Below are 22,867 nucleotides of genomic sequence, written 5' to 3' on the forward strand. Positions count from 1 at the left end.
CTCTCATCTCTGCCCAAAGAAATCTCCCTGTCTTCACACAAAAAGGTTTTTTTTTTTCCCCACTTAAAAAAATTTCGGTTTTACTCAGGTTTCTCAATTTGGACTTGGCTTTATGATCATCTTGTATTGGGCCATAAGAAAATTATGTATCTCTTTCTGCCTACTATCTAAATCTAGAGTTTCCCCCTCAAACATCCCAAACCCCAAGTGCTTTCTCTCAACTCACCTGGCAGGAGAAGCTTGCAGTGGGGGCAGTTGGGTCATGTGCTTCTAAGAGTTGTGGGGACCCTGCTTGGCTGGCGAGCGGGGTCTGGACCTCGGGGGAGTGCTGCTTTTCTGAGAGTGGCTCAGAGTTCTAGACTTTGACTTCAGAGCCTGTGTTTTTTTTTTTTTTTCCTTGAGTTCAAACTTCTGCTTCTGGTGGGGTAGGCAGGTTGAGGGGGGCACACTCAGGATTTTTTGTTTTCAGATCACCTGCTTGGAGATTAAAGAATCTCTGGGTGGTCTGGAATGGTGGGACCCTGCACTCACTGCAGGGGACACCTGGGCGTTGGGTGTAGCTCAGGGCATGGCAAGGGAGACCCTGCACCTGAGTCCACGGAGCCCTCACCCCCTGGGTGAGCCGTGGGCAACCCCTCTGGGTGTCTGTGTCCCACAGCTTGGGGTCTGGGATTTGTGTGAACGAGACATTTGCTATTAAGAGAGATGAAAGTCATGTTTACAAGACAGGGAGGATCTCTTTTGCTCAACATATTGTGTTGAAAAATTTCAAACATATGGAAGAGCTGAAAGAATTTAGGGTGAAGTCTTACCCATCGCTTTGCTTCTCTGCTTGCTTTGTATATTTCTCCATCCAGAGGATGACCATTCAGCTGGCATTTGTAACAGGTCTCAGAGCTTTCCTAGGCTAGTTCCATGTTGGTTTGGAATCCAGAGGATTTCTGGAAGAGGTACCATCTGGATGTCGTGGTGTCAGATTCCAGGTGCGGTGCAGACACAGCAGGGACAAGGTGCTTGTTACGTGTGTATTAAATACAGAGTCCCTTGGACTGCAAGGAGATCCAGCCAGTCCATCCTAAAGAAAATCAGCCCTGATGATTCATTGGAAGGACTGATGCTGAAGCTGAAGCTCCAATACTTTGGCCACCTGATGCGAAGAGCTGGCTCATTGGAAAAGACCCTGATGCTGGGAAAGATTGAGGGCAGGAGGAGAAGGGGACAACAGAGGGTGAGATGGTTGGATGGCATCACCGACTCAATGGATATGAGTTTGAGCAAGCTCCGGGATATAGTGAAGGACAGGGAAGCCTGATGTGCTGCAGTCCATGTTGTTGCAAAGATCAGACACAAGAGCGACTGAACAACAGCAACAAAATATGAAGTATCTTCTGCTGGAGCAGTTGGCTTAACTTGTGTTTTGGAAGCATGGTTTTTTGTTGTTAATCTTTTTTTTTAATTTATTTTTTGTTTTATTGACGTGTAGTTAATTTACAGTGTTGTCTTAATTTCAGGTATACAGCGCAGTGGTTCATTTACACATGTGTATATATATTCTTTTTCATATCTTTTTTCCTTATAGATGATTAGAAGTATTGAGTGTAGTTCCCTGTGCTATACAGTGGTTCCTCGTTGGTTATCTGTTTTATATAGAGTAGTTTCTGTTGTTAATCTTGATACAGTTCAACATTGAACCCAAAGGGAAACTTCGGATTGAGCTCTGACTTGAATCCTGTGGCCGAACACGTGTGTGTTTGGGTGGGCAGCTCCTCTTTGGGCCGTGGTGGTTTTGGCTGAGGGGATGGCCCGCCACCCTCTGTGTCCAGGACTTTGGTTTTTGGAGCAGCCCGTGTTGCTCTGGAGCACAGGCATTTTCCTACTGGATCGTGTCACACCGTGAGCACTTCCTGGAAGCAGAATGACGTTGTGCCGGGTCATAGCCTTGAAGGCCTCGTTACGACATCTGGGGGTGTGCAGGGGGCAGCAGGAGGAACCCCATCTATGAGGATAACCTCCAACATCTCTCCCTGATTCCCTCGACTGGGCCAGGAGAGTGAAAGCGGGTGTGGAACTGTCCCTAATCCTGATGGTACATCACCGTCATTGTGAGCACATGGGGTGTGTGTGTGTGTGTGTGTGTGTGTGTGTGTGTGTGCGCGCGCGCGCATGGCCTGTGCGATGGGTGTCTAGTTCAGCTCTCATCACCTCTCCGCTTCAAGAGTTCTGGGCACATCCCAGGCTGATCTGGGAGTGGAATTGCCCTGTGGTTCCTGACTTAGCAGTGTTAATTACAGAACCTGATTAGGCCCCCGAGTTCCCGTTCCCCGGACTGGGCCCACGTGGGGCATGTCTTCTGGGCTGCCCTTGAGCCAGTGATGACATCACCAAGGGCCAGTCGTCCCAGCCTCCTCCTCCTCCTTGTCTGACCCCCTGCAGCTCTCTCCACATCCTGCCCAGAGCTGGCCTGTGACCACACAGCCTTTCCAGGAATTGAGTCAGCATATTCCTTCCCTGTATCACCTCTCAGCATCTCTCCCCACCTCCTTTTTTTTTTCTTTTTGGGAGGTGCTATAAGGCTTGTGGTGGGATCACAGTTCCCGGCCCAGGGATGGAGCCTGGGCCCTTGATGGTGAGAGCGTGGAGTCCTAACCACTAGACCCCCAGGGAAGTCCTTCTTGACGTCTTCCCCACGGCCGCTGTCTGCACAGCGCGGGCTGACTCCCGGATGCCCCCAGGTTGGGCCGGCCGGTCAGACTTTGCTCTCCCCAACTCCGGCTTTCAGGCCGTCTTAGCCCACCGCCCTGCCTTTGCTTCCAAACCAGACTTCCACGTGCTGAGCCTGTGGGGTCTAAAATACCCAGCCAGAGCCCCGGCTTTTAATCTCCACTTTGTCACCCTCATCTTTTCAAAGTCCAGGCGGGCTTTTTAGGGAGGGGAACTCACTGCAGGATGAACCTGAGTGGTCACCTCTTCACTTGTCGCTCGGCTGGGTGGGGGTGACCTCCCATGCCCCCCGACTGTCGGCCCTTTCCTCCCCCTTCTCGTCTCACTTGCTCAGGGGACCGCCTCTTCCTGCAAAGCGGAAGGAAGCTTAATAGTCCAGCATGTCACCTGCTGATGGGATGGGGGTCCTCGTGCTCTAACAGTTTAGGTTGAAGAGAATGCCCAGTCTCCCTCGCGCATTTTCACGGTGGAAGGAGATTTCAGGTGTCGCGCTTGTCCTCGTCAACAACAGGCTGCCAGAATTCTCCTTATGGCTTGGCTCCCTCTACGTATTAAAAAGCCACTTGTAGGGGCTTCCCTGGTGGCTCAGTGGTAAAGAATCCACCTGCCAGTGCAGGAGAGTTGGATTCGATCCCTGGTCCAGAAAGATCCCATGCACCACGGAGCACCCAAGCCCTTGTGCGACAACCGCTGAGCCTGTGCTCTAGAGCCTGGGAGACACAGCTAGAGGGTGGCCTCCACTTACCACAGCTAGAGAAAGCCTGCGTGCGGCAACAAAGAGCCAGTGCAACCAGAAACAAACAAAGAAATAAAATTACATGTTGAAAAGAAAATGCCACTTGTTTGTGTGACCTTACCTTAAACCCCAGGGACCTGGGGAAGTCACCCCACTCGCCCTTGTAGCCGAGCTCCCTGTTGGTCCCCCGTCCCCTTCTCCTGGAATGTCTCTCTCATAGAAACGTAATGCGATTTATGATTACACTTGTGAGTGTGGTGTTTGTGTGGGTGTGTTAGGGTGTCTCTTCCCGAGAGAACAGGCGCATGTGGTCTAGCTCTGTTTGATTCCCAGAGTCACCCCTGGCAGTCTTGGCGATCGCTGGTTAGACACAAGGACTGTCTAAATTGGTATTCCTGTCTTAAAGCCTTGGGACAAGACTCTCCAGCCTGCTGCGGCCACATGTTGATTCTTAACAACCGCTGCCTGAGAATCCTGTAGGAAGATACTGTGCACAAGCCAATTGCAGCAAACTTTTCCAGAAACTTGTGTCTGCAAGATCCATTTTCCATGGTTACTGTTATATTGGCTGTTGTTATGTAACTCCTTTTAGATTCAGATACAGGGATTTTTTTTTTTTTTTTTTAAGCCTGGGTTCCAGTGTTGGGAAAAAAAAAAACAACCCATAACTTGAAGAGTGATGACTTTGAGATTGCCTTTTTGGAGCTTTCCGGAAATAAAACTTTTCATCAGAAATTTAAGTTTATTTACTGCGAGTTTCTATCTCGGCTTGAAGACATCTTGTTGCCGGGACTGTTCTTGGTTAGGAGCCGGGAGGAGCTTCATCCATGCGAGTGAGGTCCCCGAGACTTGAAGGCTCTTGAAGGCCCAGTGCCTCCTTGTGTTTTCCTTGACCGAAGCCCGTGTGGTCCTCTTTCCGCTGCTCTGACTGTGCAGAGAGGGGCAAGAAATGGGGCTGGTGGCTGACCCGGGCGCAGTGGACAGAGACCCCCCAACCCTGGCCATCTGCTCGGTTTGTCTTCTCGCTCTTTGCTCTGTGTGTTATGCTCCCTGCTGTTTAGGTTCTGGCCCTTCCTCTGAGTTTGCAAGGGAGCAGCGTCCCGCTGAATCTTCTCCTAAAGCCCCCCCTCCCCGGGCACCCAGGCCACTCTTGTGCTGGGTCTACCCCCTTGGAGCCGAGCCCTTCCCGTCGGGGGACCGTTTGCGATCATGCGTGGTCCTCTCTGGGCCCGGCTCCTGTGCCTGGAAAGCCTCCGGGGGAGGCAGCTGTCTGGGATCTGTCACTTGGGCAGTGGACGGCCAGGCTCACACCCAGGCCAGCTGGCCTGGAGTCCACACCCCCCCACCTCACCCTGCCCCAGCGGCTCCGTTTCAGACTCTAGTTATGGATTAGTTTCATGGGGACAGAGGACGTAAACAGGTCCTTAACAATGCCCTGCACGACGAGGATCTCTGGAGAAGCCGGCACGGGGCGGTGGATGCTCGGCGGGCGTCCGGGTGGAGGGATCTGGCTCAGCCGGCCGGCATGGGGCTCAGCTCTGCTCCAGCGTGGCTTTGCCTTGTAAGGGACACTGTTGCCCAGACGCCTCCCTGACAGCCGTGCCTGCTCTAGATTCCAGAAATTTCTATGAAACATTCAGGAGCACCCTCCTGGCTTCTCCTCTTTCCGTTCCTTAATAAAATCCATCCTAGCACCAGCTGTTTATCACATGGGGGACCCCCCCCATTAAGGACTTAACTTGCTGTGTGTCATTTAGGACAGAGGTGGTCCAAACCCCCATTTTATAGGCCAGGAGCCTGAGGCCTGGGGTTTACGGCTTTGCCCAAAATCCATCCACACCTAAAGGCGGCTGAGTCCAGATTCGAACTTGGGACTCATACATTAACACTACCTGCTCCCTCCTCTTATGATTTTTAAGTTAAAAAAATTTTTTTAAACTGGTTAATTAGGTTGTGCCGCATCTTATTTGCAGCACACAGACTCTTCAGCGCAACACCAAACTCCTAGTTGGGGCACGTGGGTCTAGTCTCCTGACCGGGAATGGAGCTGTGGCGCCCTGCTTTGAGAGTCCAGCGTCTTAACCACTGGACTAAGGGAAGTTCTGCTACGTTTTAATGATGCAGGAAGGAAACCTCTCAGATCCGCCCAAGTTCTGTAAGGGGGATGGGAGTTCTCCGTGGTCTGTGCGCGTCTCCTGCAGGTGCTGTCTTCTCACTGGTTACAGAGGACATCGCACCGGCCAGCCTGCTTTTACTCCGTCGCTGTGGTTGGTGGCATGGACTGAACTGGGAGCTCACAGAGCTCCAGCTGGCAGCCTGTGGTGACAAGTTCCCAGTTGGGAGGAGGGGAGAGATTCCAGACAGCAAGGTTATGAAAATTCCACCGGAGTTCACGAGATCTGAGACACCTTGGTTCCAGGCTGCTTGAAACTATAGCTCTTAAATTTAAGGCACCCGAATTATGTGACATTTTAACAGTAAAGATGCTAGCGTGCAGTTCATTTTGTTGTTGTTGTTCGGTTGCTCAGTTGTGTCCCTCTCTTTGCAATCCCATGGACTGCAGCACGACAGGCTTCCCTGTCTTTCACTATCTCCTGGAATTTGCTCAAACTCATGTCCATTGAGTCAGTGATTCTATCTAACCGTCTCATCCTCTGTCGTCCCCTTCTCCTCCCGCCTTCAATCTGTCCCAGCATCAGGGTCTTGTCCAATGAGTTGGCTCTTTGCATCAGGTGGCCAGAGTATTGAAGCATTAGTTTCAGCATCAGTCCTTCCAATGAATATTCAGGGTTGATTTCCTTTAGGATTGACTGGTTTAATCTCCTTGCAGTCCAAGGGACTCTCAAGAGTCTTCTCCAACACCACAGTTCGGAAGCATCAATTCTTTAGTGCTCAGTCTTCTTTGTGGTCCAACTCTCACATCTGTATATGACTACTGGAAAAACCATAGCTTTGACTGGACGGACCTTTGTCGGCAGTTCATTTTGAACATGTGCCAATAGAAGTTGCTTTTCCTCTGAGCTATAATTAACTTAATAGAGAGGAATTGATGCCCCCAAAAGGCAGTGTCATTGGCCTGAGGTCACACGGAGCCAGGTTGCAGAGCCAGAAGCGGCCAAGTCCAGTGCTCACCCAGTGCTGGTTTGTGGGGGAGCGGGGCCAGATTTCCGTGTGGGGCTCAACTCAGGATCTGCCTTCCACTGCGGGCGTAGTCAGCGGCTCAGATGGCTCCGTTGCTCTTTCAGAGAGTGGCGCTGGGGGGCAGAGAGGCGAGGAGATTCACCCAGGCTTGTCTGGTAGTTGCCTTTGCCCGGCCGCCAGTTCGCTGAGTTCCGTCCAGCGCGCTCTGTCTGCAGTGTTCCTTCCGAGGGCTTTGGGTGCCCGTCTGCATTCTTGTTCGGTTCTAGGCCAGACTCGCCTGCAGATGTGGCTTAATCCTGCTTCCCCATCTGGCAGGGGCAGGCCCGGCCTGAGACCCGGGTGGGGCGGTGGGCCGGGTTCCTGGGTGCTGGGGAAGGAGTGGGAAACACAGGTGGTGGCTGTGCCCCCACCCCCCTGGCAATCTCCTGGCAGGTGTGTGTGTGGAGGGGGGAGTGCAGTTCTGCTACTGAGAGTCCCCACCCGCTCGGGCAGGACTTACCCGTGAGGTCGTGTGCCCCCGTGGGATGGAACGGTTACTCTCAGAGGTGAATTTTGCAGCTACGGTGCTCTTTGCGCACTTCTTTCATTCTGCAACTTGATAGACCTACAGTTTCTATAAGAGACACCGCACACACCGAAAGGTTTCCATTTGAGGAGTGTTGACGGAACCACCCTCAAGATGTTGGGTGTTCTCACCTCCCGAGGTGTTGCCCCAGCCCCCACGCCCCCCGCCACCCCATCCGCTCACACGGATCACCTGTCTGTCACTGTGGATTCGTTTGCACTCTCTAGAATTTAGCAGAAATGGAATCACGCAGTAGTGGACCCTTTCTTCACCAGGCTTTGTTCACTCAACATCAGGATTTTGAGATCCGTCCGAGTCGAGTGCATCTGTCACTTGTTCTTTTTTTTTTTTATTGCTGAATCGTATTCCGCGGTGTGCGCTCACCACAGCTTATCCTGTTGTCGGATCTTGATTGAGGTGTTTCCAGAGTTTGGCTCTTACAGATAAGCTGCTGTGAATGCTCACGTACGCTTCTTCCTATGGGCACTCACGTTCGTTTCTCTTGGGTAAATACGTAGCGGTGGAGTGGCTGGGAGATGTGCTGAGTGCGTAGTTAAACTTTAAAAACACTGCCAAGCTGTTCCCCAGATCAACTGCTGGCTTCTACCCTTGCGCTGGGAGTCAGTGCGTAGCGCGCGTGTTCTCCGGGTGTCAGGTTGGTGGGCTCTTTGAGGACCGCACCTGCCCTTGAGGAAGAGGATGTCCCATCCGTGTCTTCTGGGTTGGGAGGCATCTTGCACTTTGTGACCCCTGACCTCCATTTCTCTCCAAAATTCCAGTGTTTGGCTAAGATCTGTGGTGCTGAAGGAAGGGAGGGCGCACATTTAGCCCCCAGAGGACATTTGGCAATGTCTGCAGGACTTTTTTTGGCGGTCCCAGCTTTGGGGAGGTGGGTGTGAGTGTCGTCTAGTGGGTGGTGACCCGGGGTGGCTGCACAGGGTGGCTAGAAGCTCAGTCGTGCTGGGCTGAGGTCCGCTGGCCCGACCTCTGTGGTCCTTGCCCAGCTCCGATCTTTGGTGCAGAGCTCTGAGCTCGCCAAGGGTCACCCTGGCACACGCTGCTTTTCCAGGCGGGCATGCCCGGTGGGGTGCATGGACCTGCGGGCTCACTGTGATCAAGCACTTTGCAGCCGGGGAGGCTGGCCTTGTCTCCCTCCACCCCCACTGATGACCCTCTCCGGATGGGGGCAGGGACCTGCGAGTGCCCGCCGGGAGCCTCCTCCCGGAAGTCTTCTAGGAAACTGGCTCCCCGGTGAGGATGTTCTGTCTCTCCTGCCCCTCCTCCAACTGCTTGAGTAGGCAGATTCCATCCAGCGCTTTATGACTAACCTCCTGGCAGCCCGAGCTCAGGGCGGTCTTAACGAACTCCTTTGATTATTAACCTTTGCTTGGCTCAGGGAAATTCCTCTCCTGTCCTCTGGCCAAGAGTAAACCTCCTAGAAACTTCGCTATGTGAATCTTTTTGACAACTCCACGTTCTGGAGAGTTCCCTTGGCAGTTCTTTTGCTTGGAGGGGTGGGGAAAAGACTCTGTGTACTTTCCTCCAGTCATGGATTTTGCTCCTGCAAAGCTTTCCATAGATGTGTTCTCGGTGGGGCTCTGTGTGTGTGTCTCAGGGGAGATGACAGCCCGTGTCCACTTCAGCTGTCACTTCCTCCTCTGACAGCAAAGTGCTGTGAGCTGACTTACCTGCTCAGGAGTTCCGGTGTTATTTAGAAAATAACTCCTACACTTCCTTCCCCATTCCTGCCTCACTTTCTCTTTGGGAAGTATGTGCTGTGTGCCCATAGCTGGACCGAGATCTCTGAACTGGAAGTAGACCTTGACTTATGACCTGGAAGCAGACCCTGACGTCCCTGGGGGCTCCCACCACTGCCTGGCAGCCCCATGACCCCTCAAGGGCCACGTTTAACTTCTGCACCAGCCCGAGAACCTGCCCTTGGCTTCCCTCTCTAGGAAATCAAAAGATTCACGAGTGAAATATTATCAGGTGCCTGGGATGTTATCAAAAGCGCCACTGTGGGTTCCTCAGAGCAGGGGGCCTGGCTGGTCCCGGCTCCTGTGTGGAGCTGGGGGTCTGGTCCCTAGCGGCGCTTGGGACCGGTCCGGCCTTCCGGGTCCACTCAGGGTCATTCCACAGGCCAGGCCGTGTCAGGTTAGGCCACATCCCTTCAAGTCCGGTTTATAGTTTCCTTGAGCCTGTTTATGCTTTTCTAGTTCAAAGTGTGGTTTCACGAGCTTCTCCTTGACACCAAACTGTCTTAAAGCGTTGAGATCGTGAAATTGGATGACACGGCCTTGGTCATCTGTGCCCTGCCCAGGGGCCTCACTACTCCTTCAGGAGCTGCCGTGTTGTTCCTGCAGGTTTGTAAGGCATGCCCACCTTTCCCCACATTGCCCTGCCCCTTCTCTCTTCCCTCCCCACACCTGTCCTGGCTGGTTGGACCCAGCCCGGGGCCTGGCCGTGGGGCTGGAGGCCTTGAGAGCAGAGGTCCTCTGATGGCAGGAGGCCTGGGGTCACCTGGACCGTGTGTGAGCCCCGGGCCCACCAGGAGGCGCTGAGCCTGGAGCTGGGGGGTGGGCCTGGGATGCTGCTTCTTTGACAGGTTCCTGAGGTACCCCTGCCACCGCTGGATGGCAGGCCAGGGGCTGCTGCTGCACGTGACCCAGTCCTGGTGTCGGGACACGAGGCGCGGCGAGTCCCTGTGGCCCCGGGCCTTGTAGGTGGACGGAGGGCCCAGCGGAGTCAAGAAGCAAACCGGTGTGGGTTTGCTGTTATGGGACACCCCGAGTTTGCACCCTGTCACCGGCCTTTCTTAACTAAAAAGCCGAAAGGCCCAACAACATAACGACCCCCCCCACACATTAAACCTGCTGGAGAATTACCGAGCTTTTCCATATAAATGATGACTTCATAGCTTTCAAGTGTTCACAGTGTGATAACCCCTGGGAGCCTGCCGAGATGCGTTTGGGTCCGCTTGACAGGTAGCGTGCTGTCCCCGGATCTCTGATGAGTATGCAGTCAACATGCATTTATATTGACACGGTGCGGGAGGGTGGCCCTCCCCAGACTCCCTGGTGAGGGCAGGCCCGCCTCCGCTTTTGCGCTCAGATGGCCCAGGAACTTCGATGTGGTAATTCATGTTTGACAGCTTAGCTAACCCATAAATAGATTTCCAAAACAAATCTGGCCAGGCCTTGCCCTGCTTAAAAGCCTTTAATGGCTCACCAGGGCTTTCAGAATGAAGGTGGAATTCCTGGCCTCACCCCGCCTCCTGAGCCTTTTTAGAACAAGCCACAGGGTAAGTGAAGAAAGGAAAGTGGAGTTGCTTCTCTTAGCATCCAGGGCCCTTGGCCGTGGACCTGCCTGGTCCGGCCCCTCCCTGCGGGTACCTCCTCTGCAGAGAGTTCCCTGGGGGCCACCTTGTCATCTCAGGCTCTGCTTCCGGCCCCTGGTGGTCCGGGTTCTAGCCCCGGGCAGCCGTGCCTCCTCTTTTCTTAACCCTGTTGATGTCCTCCCTGTTTAGCTCGTGTCGCTGTTCCCCAGAGGATATTCGGACGTCTCCTGGCCGTGGCGCCAGGCAGGCAGCCTGTGCTTTCAGCCCCGATCGTGCCTGACCTCCCCCCCAAATCTCTCCCCTCGTGGGCTCCAGGTGCTCAGGGACCAGACCCCAGTGTCCCATGCAGGGCCCGCTGTGCGGCCAAAGCTCCGAGGAGCTGGACCGCTGAGAGGGGGAGGAGCAAGCTGCTGACGGTGCCTTCCCTGGAGTGAGGCCACGTGTGGCCCCAGGGAACCCTCCTGATGAGCACAGGGTCAAGGTCGAGAAGAGGCTGGCAGCCATAGTAACCCGTCAGGAGGCAGCTGCCATTCTGGGAATGACCTTCAGAGTTTAGGGCACTAAAAAGGCTCCTGAATTCAGGCAGTCTTTGCCCTCAGCAGGTGGCCTTTGCCTTTGAGAATATAATTTTCTCATCCTTCAAGCTGGGGAGCCTGGTAAATTGGTCTGTTCGAGTTCTTGGTTGAAAAGATCAGAATCCCATTCTAAGCAGATTCCAGCAGATGAATTTATCAGAAGGATGGGGGCAGTGATTCTGAGCCTGGGTGGCCAGCCTGCGAACCAGGCCTGGTGATGGACTGAACCAGGGCCGCCGAGGGGGTCCAGGGAGCAGGCTTTTTTTTTTTTTCTAATTTTTGGCCCCACCCTACGGCTTGTGGGCCCTCGGGTTCCCTGACCAGGGATTGAACCCGCGCTCCCTACATTGAAAGGCAGAGTCTTAACCACTGGGCTGGTAGGAAGTTCCCAGGACAGCGCTGCCTCTTCAGTCTTCATGGAAGTGAGGTGCTTTTCAGAGATGGGGTGGCTGAGTGACACGGGACTCGGCCTGCGGGTGCAGGGAGGGGTCGCTGAGCCGAGTGTGGGCTCCCATGGTGACAGATGGTTGGGCTGCCGCATGTCGCCCCTCCCTCTGGCTTCCCCTCCCTCCGCGCCAGACTTGGCTGCTTCTCCCGCAGACCAGGTGGTTCCCGCGGGCACACATCGCCTGGGCTTCCTTCCTGGCCTGGCCTGTACACTTGTATCCTCTTGTTTTCCTGTCCCTCTGGGCCACCGGCACCCCAGCTGCATGCATGCCTGGCAGTAATAAACGCCCCATGAATGCTCGGGGGAGGAACCCTTCCTGACTGTTCTACTCTGCGCTCCAGGCCTGCGAGTCAAGCAGCAACGCTGTGCCCTTCCTTTCCTTCTCTCATACCCAGCACATTTTCACTTGAAACTCCCCCTGGCCTTCCCTGGTGGCTCAGGTGGTAAAAAAAAATCCACCTGCAGTGTGGGAGACCTGGGTTCGATCCCTGAGTTGGGAAGATCCCCTGGAAGAGGGCTTGGCAACCCACTCCAGTATTCTTGCCTGGAGAATCCTATGGACAAAGGAGCCTGGTGGGCTGCATTCCATGGGGTCTCAAAGAGTTGAACATGACTGAGCTGCTAAGCACAGTACTGGCATTTTCTGGGCTTCCCTGGTGCTCAGACGGTAAAAAAATCTACCTGCAGTGCAGGAGACCTGGGTTTGATCTCTGGGTTGGGGAGATCCCTGGAAGGAGGGCATGGCAACCCACTTCCATATTCTTGGCTGGAGAATCTCATGGACAGAGGAGCTTGGTGGGCTGCAGTCCATGGGGCCGCAAAGAGTTGGATGTGACTGAGTGACTTAAGCACACACTGACATTTTCTGCTCCGTCGTGTAACTATTGACTGTGTGAGGCATATACAGTAGTGTCTTAAGGAGAATCTTTGATGTCTGACCCTGCTGTTTCTATCTGTGTGCCTTTGGGGAAGCTGTTTGATATCCTGAGCCTCTGTTTTCCCCTCCTTTTCTTGGAGGAAGTGGGTATCAGCACCTGGTACCCTTGCCTTGTCTTCCTGCCAGCCTTCTTCCGCCCCCTGTCTCAGCTCAGACAGAGGTCTGCTGAGTGGATACCCATTCATTGGGCCCCCTCAGGAGATTTCAGAGCTTCTCCATGTCCTGAGGGTCAGCGGTGCAGATCCTCAGCTGGCGAGGGTGCACTGTGGGGGTGATCCCCCGCCAGCCGGGTCTCTGCAGTGGCAGTCACCCTCCCTAATGCGGTTGACCCAGAAGCCAGCCACGCAGCTGCTGTTGATGGATGGATGCAGGCAGAAGCATCCTTGGTCCTGCAGGGTAAGATCTGATTGCCTGGGGACGCTGGGGCCAATTGGAAGGACTTGTGTCAGTGTCTGTCTGCAGGGCTGTCCTAACAAGCCATCACAGAGTGGGAGGCTTAAGAAACAGACATTGATCGTCTCACAGCTTTGAGGCTAGAAGTGTGAGATCAGGGTGTCGGCCGGGTTGGTTTCTCCCGAGGTCTCTCTCCTTGGTGTGATTATGGATGGACAGCTTTCCCCCTGTGTCCTCACGTGGCCTTTTATGTGTGCACGTCCTGGTGTCTTTCTCTTAAGAGGACACCAGTCCTGTTTGATTGATGACCTCATTGAACCCTGTTTATTTCCTTAAAGGCCTTATCTGCGATACAGCCACCCTGGGGGATAGGGCTTCAACATAGGAGTTTGGAGGTGGTGGTGGTGGACACGGTTCAGTCCATAGCGGTGTCCTGCCCTGCCCCGGCCTCCCCCGTGTCACCCGTATGTGGTTCCCGAGGATCTGTTGTTTCTACAGCATCACAGGGGTTCCGTTACCCACTCAGATCAGGCAGGGCTCTGATACTGCAGGTGTGCGGTCAGCCAGGCCTTGGTTTCCAAAGTGAATGGGACCAGGAGACATTTCTGAACCTGAACAAAACTGTGTATTTTCTGTCTTTATTATAGCTTATTCTTATAATGTTGTTACGTCTTTGATAATGTTTTTGACGTGAAAGTGCTCAATCATGTCTGACTGTTGGCGGCCCCATGGACTGTAGCCCGCCAGGCTCTCTCTGTCCATGGGATTCTCCAGGCAAGGATACTGGAGTGGGTTGCGATGCCCTTCTCCAAGGGAAGCCCCCATAATATCTTTACTTACGTTATTCTTAATTATATTTATCGTGTCTGTATTTTTATATGTTTATTATAATTCTGTCTTCATTGAGATTGCAGAGACTAATTTGTACTGGGGAAAAAATAGTGGCTATGAGGTTACAGCTTTATAAAAAACTCAACAGAGTATGTGTTTAGATCAAAGCAGTTTTTAAAAAATATAAAATTATTAAAAAAATATAAAATTTGGTTAAAGACAGAAGCCTAGTGAAAAGTAGAAATGATTGTTGACACCGAGACGTCAGTCTCTGCTTGCCTCCCTGGGTCCCCATGCTGAGGGCTACTGCCCAGGGGGCAGGTAGGGAGGTCCAAGCTCCGTGCCCCAGAGGTGCACGCAGCAGCTCATCCTTCGAGCTTGGCCCAGAGACAGTGTCCAGAAGACAGCGTGGGGCTGGCTGTTTTCCCTTTGTCTGAAGATGACGGTTCTGCCTCCTGCCTCCTGCCACATTCAGCTCTTTCTGGACCTCTGGCTCTTGATCCAGCTAAGAACCATGAAAACACTGATATCGCTGGATCAGTGGATTGGTTTGATTGAGTTTATCACAAGTCTCCGAACCCAGCACTGGACAGTTTCACGACTTTGATTTTTCTTTCATCTACTCTCTTCGAATACTTTTTAAAGGTGACAGAGTTTTAAAGGTGACAGAAATAAAACTGGCCATCAGCCTGAGCCCCACGCCCCCTAAATTACGTCTTTCCAAAGACATTTTGTGTCACGCCCCTGCCCCTACGGCCTCCTGGAATTGACTTTGATCCCCTTGGGTCCTGACCCAGAAGCCAGGGTGGCCGTTGCGGGTCATTGCGCTCAGCTGTCCACACTGAGCCTTGGGGAGTGGTATTGGGCTTCAGCCGGTGTTTCCTCCTGTCGTCCAGAGAGAGAGACGAGCAGGTCAAGCTCTGGACGTTTTCATTGGAAAAGCAACCTCCAAGCCACATGCAAACCAAGCAATAAAAAAGAAGGGTTATTCAATTTTAAATCCTCAAAATGACGTGGGCCTCATCGCTCTCGCAGCAGCAGGAGGCCATGGCCAGGTGGCCCCACACCGTTCGGGACAGCAGAACTGTCAGAGCGGACAACCTTGGCGTGTTTGAAACTGGCTCTGTTAATGATAACAATTTGCAGATTACTGGAGATGAATCATGTTAATCAGCTTATGTTTATTAATTGGTTTAATCCTCGAGCAACTCCAAGATCCAGATACGATTCTTGATTTGTAGATGTGGGAACTTGAGGCTCAGAGTGGAGTACTCATTCATTTCGCTTCCTAAGGAGAAAGTCTAATATATGCATAGAAAATAGAGAATTGTGTGTGTGTGCTGTGTTTTCATGTGTACAAATGCTGTGTGTGCATACTCACTGAAGGTAGAAGAAAAGTCTAGGCTTGAACGTTTTGAGTGAAGTGTTGCTTTCTAAAACTTACAAAACAATTCAAACACATAAAACGTATATAGAATAGCAAAACCACCTCCCAGGCACCCATCAGCCAGCTTCAGTAACTATCAACCCAGTAGCCAGTCTTCTTTCCTCTATACACCCTGCTACGAATCAGTATTATTTTGAAGCAAGTCCAAGCCATCCTATCATTTCATCCGTAAATATTTCAGTATCACCTTCTAAAGAGGAGAACTCTTTAAAAAAAATGTACATGTGACCACATCAGCATTATCACACTTAAAAAATGAACAGTTGGATTTCCCTGATGGTCCAGTGGTCAAGGCTCTGAGCTTCCTCTGCAGTGGGCTCAGGTTTGGTCCCTGGGGAACTAAGATCCCATATGCTACACTGCTCAGTCAAAAAAAAAGAGAACAGTTTCTTAATATCATCGCATACCCAGTTGGTGTCCAAAGTTCCGATTGTCTCGGGACTCGCATGATTTTTTTTCGGTTTCTTTGAAGCAGAATCTGAATAATGTCCACACAGTGCAGGTGGTCGAAGCATCTCCCGTGTCCCTTCCGATGGGTGGGTCCCACAGTTGTCTTCTTCTCTTCTCATGGTGTTGATTTCTTAACGAAACTGGTGCACCTGGTGACACTTCCTTGGTCTGGAATTTTGGGGGACCATGTCCCCTTAGAATTCTTGAACATGCCGCCTCTGTGTTTTCCTATAAATTGGTGGTTGCGGAGGCTGTTGTCCTGGCTTCTGGTTTTGTCTGGCCAGACGATTTCCTGGGTGGAGGCTGGGCTTCATCAGGGGACGACCTTTGAGTTGTCTTTCTTTGATGTGCTGATCATCTGGATGGTTGTCTGGATGCGTTGGAGCTCAGAGGTTGCAAAATGGAGACTGTGTGATTCTGAAATTCCTTCTTTTCGAGTTGTTGGGAAGCCCTTGGGGAGGCAGTGTTTCTTTCCCCGGGCAGATCTGGTCTCTGCTCACCTCTGGGGCATGGTAACTGCTGATGCCTCGCAGGGGGAGAAAGCAGCCTCCCTCACGCCGGCTTTATCACTGCCTAGGACCAGAGATGCAGGCTTGCTTGGATGGGTCCAGGTTCCCACTCCAGTGTGGGGACCATCCGCCAAGTGACCACCCCAGCCCTAGTCACCCTCACCAGGATAAGCTGTGATCTGTGTTTTATGGTGTATGTGTGTGTGTGCCTGCGTGCTCCGTGGTGTCCAACTCTTTGCGACTCCCTGGACTGTAGCCCGCCAGGCTCCCCTGTCCTTGGATTTCCCTGGGCAAAAATAATGGAGTGGTTTGCCGTTTGTTTCTCCAAAGAATCTTCTTGACCCAGGGATCAAACCTATCTCTTGCACTGCAGGTGGATTCTTTCCCACTGAGCCATCGGGGAAGCCCCGTGTTTTATGGCATCCGGGGACAAAACAGCAAGTGTGTGCCCAGGGACAGACCTGGCCAGACTGGATGCCTGCGGGGGAGACACCAAGAGGGTGGATGTGGAGGTGGCGGTCAGTGGCCAGATGGCCTCGGTTTGAGCTTGGACCACCCTGTGTCCTCAGCAGCTGGTGGCTTTGTGCTCCCACCCCCACCCCTCGCCTCCTGTCTGGCGGGGACGATGCTGTCCCGTCTCTCCCAGGTGTGTGCTGAGTGTTGGAAGGGGTGATGCACGCCAGCGCTGACCACAGCGCCGGGGACAGTGTGGGCTGTGCTCAGTCGTGTCGGACTCTCTGTGATCCCACAGACTGTAGCCCACCAGGCTCCCCTGTCCGTGGAATTCTGCAGGCGAGAATGCTGGCATGCGTTGCCATTTCCTTCTCCTGGGACAGTATAGGCACTGTTAATCTGTGTTTCCGGTGACGAGCATCAGGGTCATAACAGTGGGGGATGGGGGGTGTCGCCGTGGTCACGTGACAGCCAGCTGCGCTTGGCTCCCTACAGCTAGAGCGGTCCACCCTGTGCGACCCAGCGACACCCACGCACACTGATAAGAAGTCCTGCTCTGAGGGAGCGGGTCACGCGGGGGTGAGGCGGGGAGGAGGGGTGGGTGGCGGCGGCCCAAGATGTAACCATAACAGGATGGGGTGGAAGCTCACAGTCTACTTTGTACTGAGGCTCGGGGGGTGGTGAGTGATGGAGGCTAAAGCGTTGGAGCCTTTGAGGTGAGGATCCTCAGAGAAGAGGGTGCTGGTGGAATTACATTCTCATTATACTAATTCTGTGTGCTAATTCTAGGTAAAATGTCTCCATTGCAAAATACGATTTTTTTAATTTTAAAAAAGTCTTGAAAATTTATTGTGTGTTCCTCCTGAGTCCGCATAGTGTGAATGTCATCTTAAAATGTCAGAGTTACCTTTCTTAAAGTGATGAGATGAGGCAGCCGTGAAATTTAGTAAAGAAAATTGAGATTGATCACTTTAATGGTCTTTGCCTCCGCTTTGGAGGTGGTAACTGTTGAACGTTAAATTCCTGTTTCGTGTCGACATCTCCTTTGAAACTGGAGATGTTGATGTGGTCTTCAGCGAATGTCTCCATCACGAGAGAGGGGACTGGTTTATGAAGTGGGTAGGCTTCGTGGGTGTTCTATCCGATGGCTATTTTTCAAAGTCAAGGCCACTCAGCCATGGATCCAGAGGCATGGGATGTTCCCGTCCATGCAAACCTGGGGAGCAGCTGTGACGGGCGTGCCCAGAGAAGCCCCGTGGGAAGACCTTCGCTGTAGCACAGATGTCTTGGCCTGTCTCCTCCCAGGGGAAGGCTCCGCATGGCTGTTGCCTCTGCTTATAATTCATCTCTGTTTACTTGGAGGCTGGGAGTTAGATTTTTATTTTTTGCATCAAAAAAATCATTTGAAAATGTGGAATATCACCCTGTAATCCTGGGATGGAAAATGATTTACATTGCACAAAAGCCTTTTGTGAATAAGTTATGGTAACAAGGAATGAATTCTTTGAAGAAGAAAAAAACACCTTTAAAAAACACATACCTACCAGCAGCAGGAGTTTGGCAAGATTGTTGTGCATAAATTAAAGTCAAAAGGAGGTGCAGATGAGGGTATGAATTACAGGGACGATGTGGGGAAGTTCACCACCATCCTGTGGTTAGAAATTGGAGGCCCTTGATGCTTCTTTGGGTTGAGAAAAGTGTTGCTGTGTAATACACCTGAAAGTGAAGGGACCACTGTCTTCCTCAGAGATTGTGAGTGAGCGTGGATGAGTTCTGGTAGCATTTATCCCGGAACTGGGCAGTCAGACTTCCACTGATGGGATGAAACTGTGGAACCAATAAAAGAGTGAGCTGTTTTGGGAAGCGTTTCTCTCCATACTTTTGGGATGGTGGTGGTCTTGTCTTGTTTTTCGTCTGAAATGGAAACTGTCAGGCTGGAGTCTTCCATGAAACTGTATCAGCCCAGGTCTCTTGCATTGCAGGCAAATTCTCTCCTGTCTGAGCCACCAGGGAAGCTAGGGAAAGTAAAGTCGTAGAAGCACTCTTCTGTGGCAGCAGTGATCCGTAGGAAGTGGTATGGGATGGGAGACTGCAAGATCCCCATGAAACTGGAAGTGGAGAGCAGTGTGTGATTTTAGGAGAAGGATCTGGGTTGTCCAGCCACTGGCCAGGCATGATTATCAGTGTGGAGGTCTGGCCTGGGATGCATTTAAATCTACTCAAGTGAAGAAGTTAATAATAAGTGGGGAGAATGCCTGAAAAATAGCCACCTTGTGAGTTTGAGTTTTCATTTATTTTTCAAACTTGATTGATTTATTCTTTCGGCCGTGCCGCTCGGTGTGTGGGCTCGTAGTTCCTTGACTGGAGGTCGAATCTTCACTCCCTGCAGCGGAAGCCCAGGGTCCAGCGGAACCCATTGACTGCTAGGAAGTCCCCATCCTGTTATTTTTAAGTAGACTATTAAGTAGACTATTTGGACATTTGTAATCTGTATTCATTGTAGGATGATTCAAAGTAGGGACGGGGGAAAAAAGAAAGTCCGTAAAGCAGGCATTTCAGGATGCTGTGATTAGGTGTTTTCATGTGTGTTTCAGATGGTCTTTGCTTCCACTCACATCTTAGAACAGAGGCTCTTGCAGTGTTTAGAGCCTCACACCCTGTTTTTAATATCTGGTAATAAAACTTAAACCATCTTCACCCGGTTGCATGTGTTATCACCCTTTCAAGTGAACGGATGTTTCAGAATGAGCCGCAGATTGTTGGGTATTGAAGTTGCTTCTGCGTTTTCGCTGTTGTAAACAAGGCAGTAAAGAACATTTTCGTCATAACAGCACTGAGCATTTATTTCTTTGTGATGTCGGCCTCCATGGGTAACTGTTCTATCAAAGTGGCTTTTTCCTTAATGAAAATAATGCATTGTTGCACTGATTCCAGAAAGGATACATTTGTATCAGTGTATCTTCTGAGGAGGAGAATGGATCTTCCCTTCCCCACCCCTACATCCGGGCAATGCACTCTAGAGGGAAGGGGTGGAAAGCGGGGGCCTTTGCCAGCCCAGCAGCTGGACCGAGGCTGTCCTTTCGCCCAGCAGGCCCCAGGGACAGATGGCCACCTCCACACACAGGTCGTTCCATGGGTGTTTTGTGATTTCTTCAGCTTCATAAAGAATCTGTCTGCCCATGTAAGAGACCTAAGAGACCTGGGTTCAATCCCTGGGTCCGGAAGATCCTCTGAAGGAGGAAATGACAACCTGCTCAGGTATTCTTGCCTAGAAAATTTCATGGACAGAAGAGCCTAATGGGCTGCAGTCCATGGGCAGCAAAGAGGTGGACACGACTGAGCAACTGAGTGTGCACTCAGTTAACTATGGATATCATAATTATATCCATCATTAATTATGGATTTCATACAATACTGGTATTGATTACCGACTTCTCCTTTTAGGTCTGGAACTTGAGAGTGGGATAGAAAAGTTCCCCAAGCTGGGGAATTGCCTGGGGAGACATGGTTGAGACTGCCTTTGTCACGTAGTCAGTCACAGTTGCCGTCGTCTTTCCCCAGCTTGCTTCTCACGGGAACTTTGGGAGCACATGCCTCTCCGCCCTTTGTTTGTGAGCTTCGGTGTGTGCCGGCACCCTTGTGTGTGATGAAGAGTTTCGATCGCCGTTTGGCTGTTGGTTACTTGATTGTCCTCCTGTGTGGTTTTCTCGTCTCTTGTCGGCCGCGCCAGTGGTTTCCACGCCCCCTTGCTCGGGAATCTAACTTGGTGTGGGGAGTGGCTCCAAGTCCCCCCTCTGGGGCCTGGTAAGGTTTCTAGCTGGGTTGTGAGAAAGCCCCTTTGTTGCCGTGTCATAGAACACTGGTCCTTTTATGTCGTGGGAAGCAATTGTTGTAAGTTCTCTCTGGGGACCTCGTATTTCTGTACCATATGCCGGAGCTTGCTCTGCTGGTGGTTGTAATAGCTGCAATTTAGTGGGCATCTACTGTGTGCCAAGAATTTTATGTACGTTGGCTACCCCTTATAATAATCTATAAAATCCCCGTTATCGTGGCAGGTAAGGATTAAGAGACTCAGAGAATACTCATGTCATGTCAGGTTCTATAGATGGTGGATGGATATGAACCAGGCTTGGTATCCAGGAGTGCCCGACCCCAGAGCCCGTGGGGTCCGCTGCAGATGGTACCCACAGGGTCCAGGGCGGAGATGGTACAGCCAGCATCCCGCTCGGCAGCTCCGGGCAGTAGGCGCGTTATGTTTGAGAGCTCGGGTTGAGCCCTCGTGTCTGAGGGCTGGAAGGGAATGATGACCCTCTGCATTCAAGTTGTTCCCGTTATTGTGCTAACCCGTCCCCATCTGGGATCCCCTCTGTGAGGTGCTCACGTTTGCACGTGTGTCGGACCGTCACACGTCTGACCTGTGAGTCGGGGCTGTCAGCAATAGCAGGAGTCAAGGCTGAGCGGTGGGGGAGAGAAGGGAAGCTGGGCAGGCCGATCTCCAGCCCCCAGCTGTCTGTCTGCCCAAGCAGGTGGAAGACCACAGAGCTGCGGTGGTTGCAGTGATGGGGCCGTGTGGAGGCTGTGTGTGCCTCGCTGTGTGATGGGCTGGGTTTCAAGAATCCCTGTCCTGTAGGGCTTGGGAGGTGTGTGGCATCCTTGCACTAAGCCTCTGTGTGATGTTGGGAGTCAAGTAGGGCTGGGGAGGCAAGAATCTGCACCCAAGTACTGCAGGCAGCCCTCTGGTGAATGCACTTTTTCTGTGTCCAGACATTTATCACTTCTATCTGAAGTGGACAGAGCCGGAAACCTTGAAGTTTGTGTCAGAGAAAGGATGTGAGCTGTAAAGTACCTCTGACATAAACCTCACTGAAGTGCTACCGCGGCTTCCCTGGTGGCTCTGACGGGAAAGAATCTGCCTGCAATGCAGGAGACACAGGTTCAGTCCCTGGGTTGGAAAGATCCCCTGGAGAAGGAAGTGGCAACCCACTCCAGTATTCTTGCCTGGAGAATTCCATGGACAGAGGAGCCTGGCAGAGTACAGTCCAGGGGGTCGCAAAGAGTTGGACATGAAGCGCTATTGGAGGATGGTGTCCAGAAGATGCAGGTCCATCTAGAAGATACAGTGACATCTGAAAGATGCAGTTACAGGCTAAATTGTTGCCAGGTTACCGAGCTGTCTGGAGTGAGTGTGGCCAGTTCTCAGTGTTGGTCTATCAGTCTTCATGACTGAGGTCTTCTACGGGCTACTGATCTGCTGTATGACAAATGTAATACAAATAAAAAAGTTGCCTTGTGCTTTACTCCATGTAGCAAGTTGTTGCCAGGACTTTCACAGGGTCCCTCGTAATCTTGTCCGGCATTAGTTTCCTGTTGCTGCAGTAACAAGTCACCCCTAACTTAATGACTTAACAACACAAGTTTATCCTCTTACAGTTCTGGAAGTCGGAAGTCCTAAGTTAAAGTGTTGGCAGGCTGTGCTTCATCCGAAGGTCCCTGGTCTTTCCCAGCTCCTGCAGGCTGCCTGCACTGTTTGGCTCCTGGCACCTCCCTCCATCCTGGAAGCCAGCCATGTAAAACCTTCAGCTCTGTCTCTGACCCCCTCTTCCATCCTCACATCACCTCTTCTCTTGCTTCTGCGTCCCTTTTCCGAATTCTCAGGATCCTCATGGTCACTTTGGGCTCATCTGGGTAATCCAAAATAATCCCCCTGGTTTACAATTCTTTTTAATCACATCTGCAGAGTCCCTTTGGCCCTGTAGGTGACACAGTCTCAGGATGTGGGTGTCTCTGGGGGCTGGGGGGCGTTTTTCTACCTGCCACAGCCCCCTGCTCTGTTTTGCACCAGGGTCAGTGTTCCGGCAGGTGATTCTTCCCCTGGTATGCAGACCGGGTGTCACTGGACTCAGCCTCCCTGGGGCTCCACTGTTCACATAGGGTGGGGGCGGGGGCACCGCTGAGTGTCAGGCTTCCTGGCTCTCTTTGCCAGCTTCCACTGCAGTTTTAGAGGTAGGGTTAAAAAACAAGCGTCCTTGGCAGCTGTGAGGACCTGTGAACAGGTGGGGACCGCACACCCGGACTCAGCGTGAAGAGGCTGGCTTTGGAACCCTAGCTTGTCATCATTGTCCAGACTGAAGCCTTTGACCGTCCTGCACCGACTGGGGGTTCCCTTTTTTGCTGGGGAGACAGCGTTCGTCTTGCAGGGGCTTCACCCCCCAGCTCAGCAGCGTGAAGAGACCCTCTTGCAAGCCCCTCCCCTGGTCCCCAGGGGCCAGGACTCTGGACCTGCTCCCATCCCCTTCCCCACTCCTGCAGGAACATCTGTTATCC

The 22,867-nt window shown here is 52.1% G+C and overlaps 1 protein-coding gene and 1 long non-coding RNA gene across 4 annotated transcripts in view; both read left to right on the top strand.

Moving 5' to 3' along the window:
- The window catches only part of AGAP1 (ArfGAP with GTPase domain, ankyrin repeat and PH domain 1), a 568,365-nt gene that overhangs the window by 11,301 nt on the left and 534,197 nt on the right, over window positions 1-22,867 (top strand). The gene's annotated exons all lie outside the window — the stretch shown is intronic.
- Window positions 7,883-18,035, top strand: LOC145507457 (uncharacterized). The gene is made up of 2 exons (XR_014054880.1): window positions 7,883-11,963; window positions 16,464-18,035. It is a non-coding gene; the product is annotated as an uncharacterized LOC145507457 (long non-coding RNA).

This window comes from Giraffa tippelskirchi, chromosome 5 (genome assembly GCF_054371585.1).
Source record: "Giraffa tippelskirchi isolate mGirTip1 chromosome 5, T2T-mGirTip1v1.2.pri, whole genome shotgun sequence".
NCBI classification, from domain to species: Eukaryota; Metazoa; Chordata; class Mammalia; order Artiodactyla; family Giraffidae; genus Giraffa; species Giraffa tippelskirchi.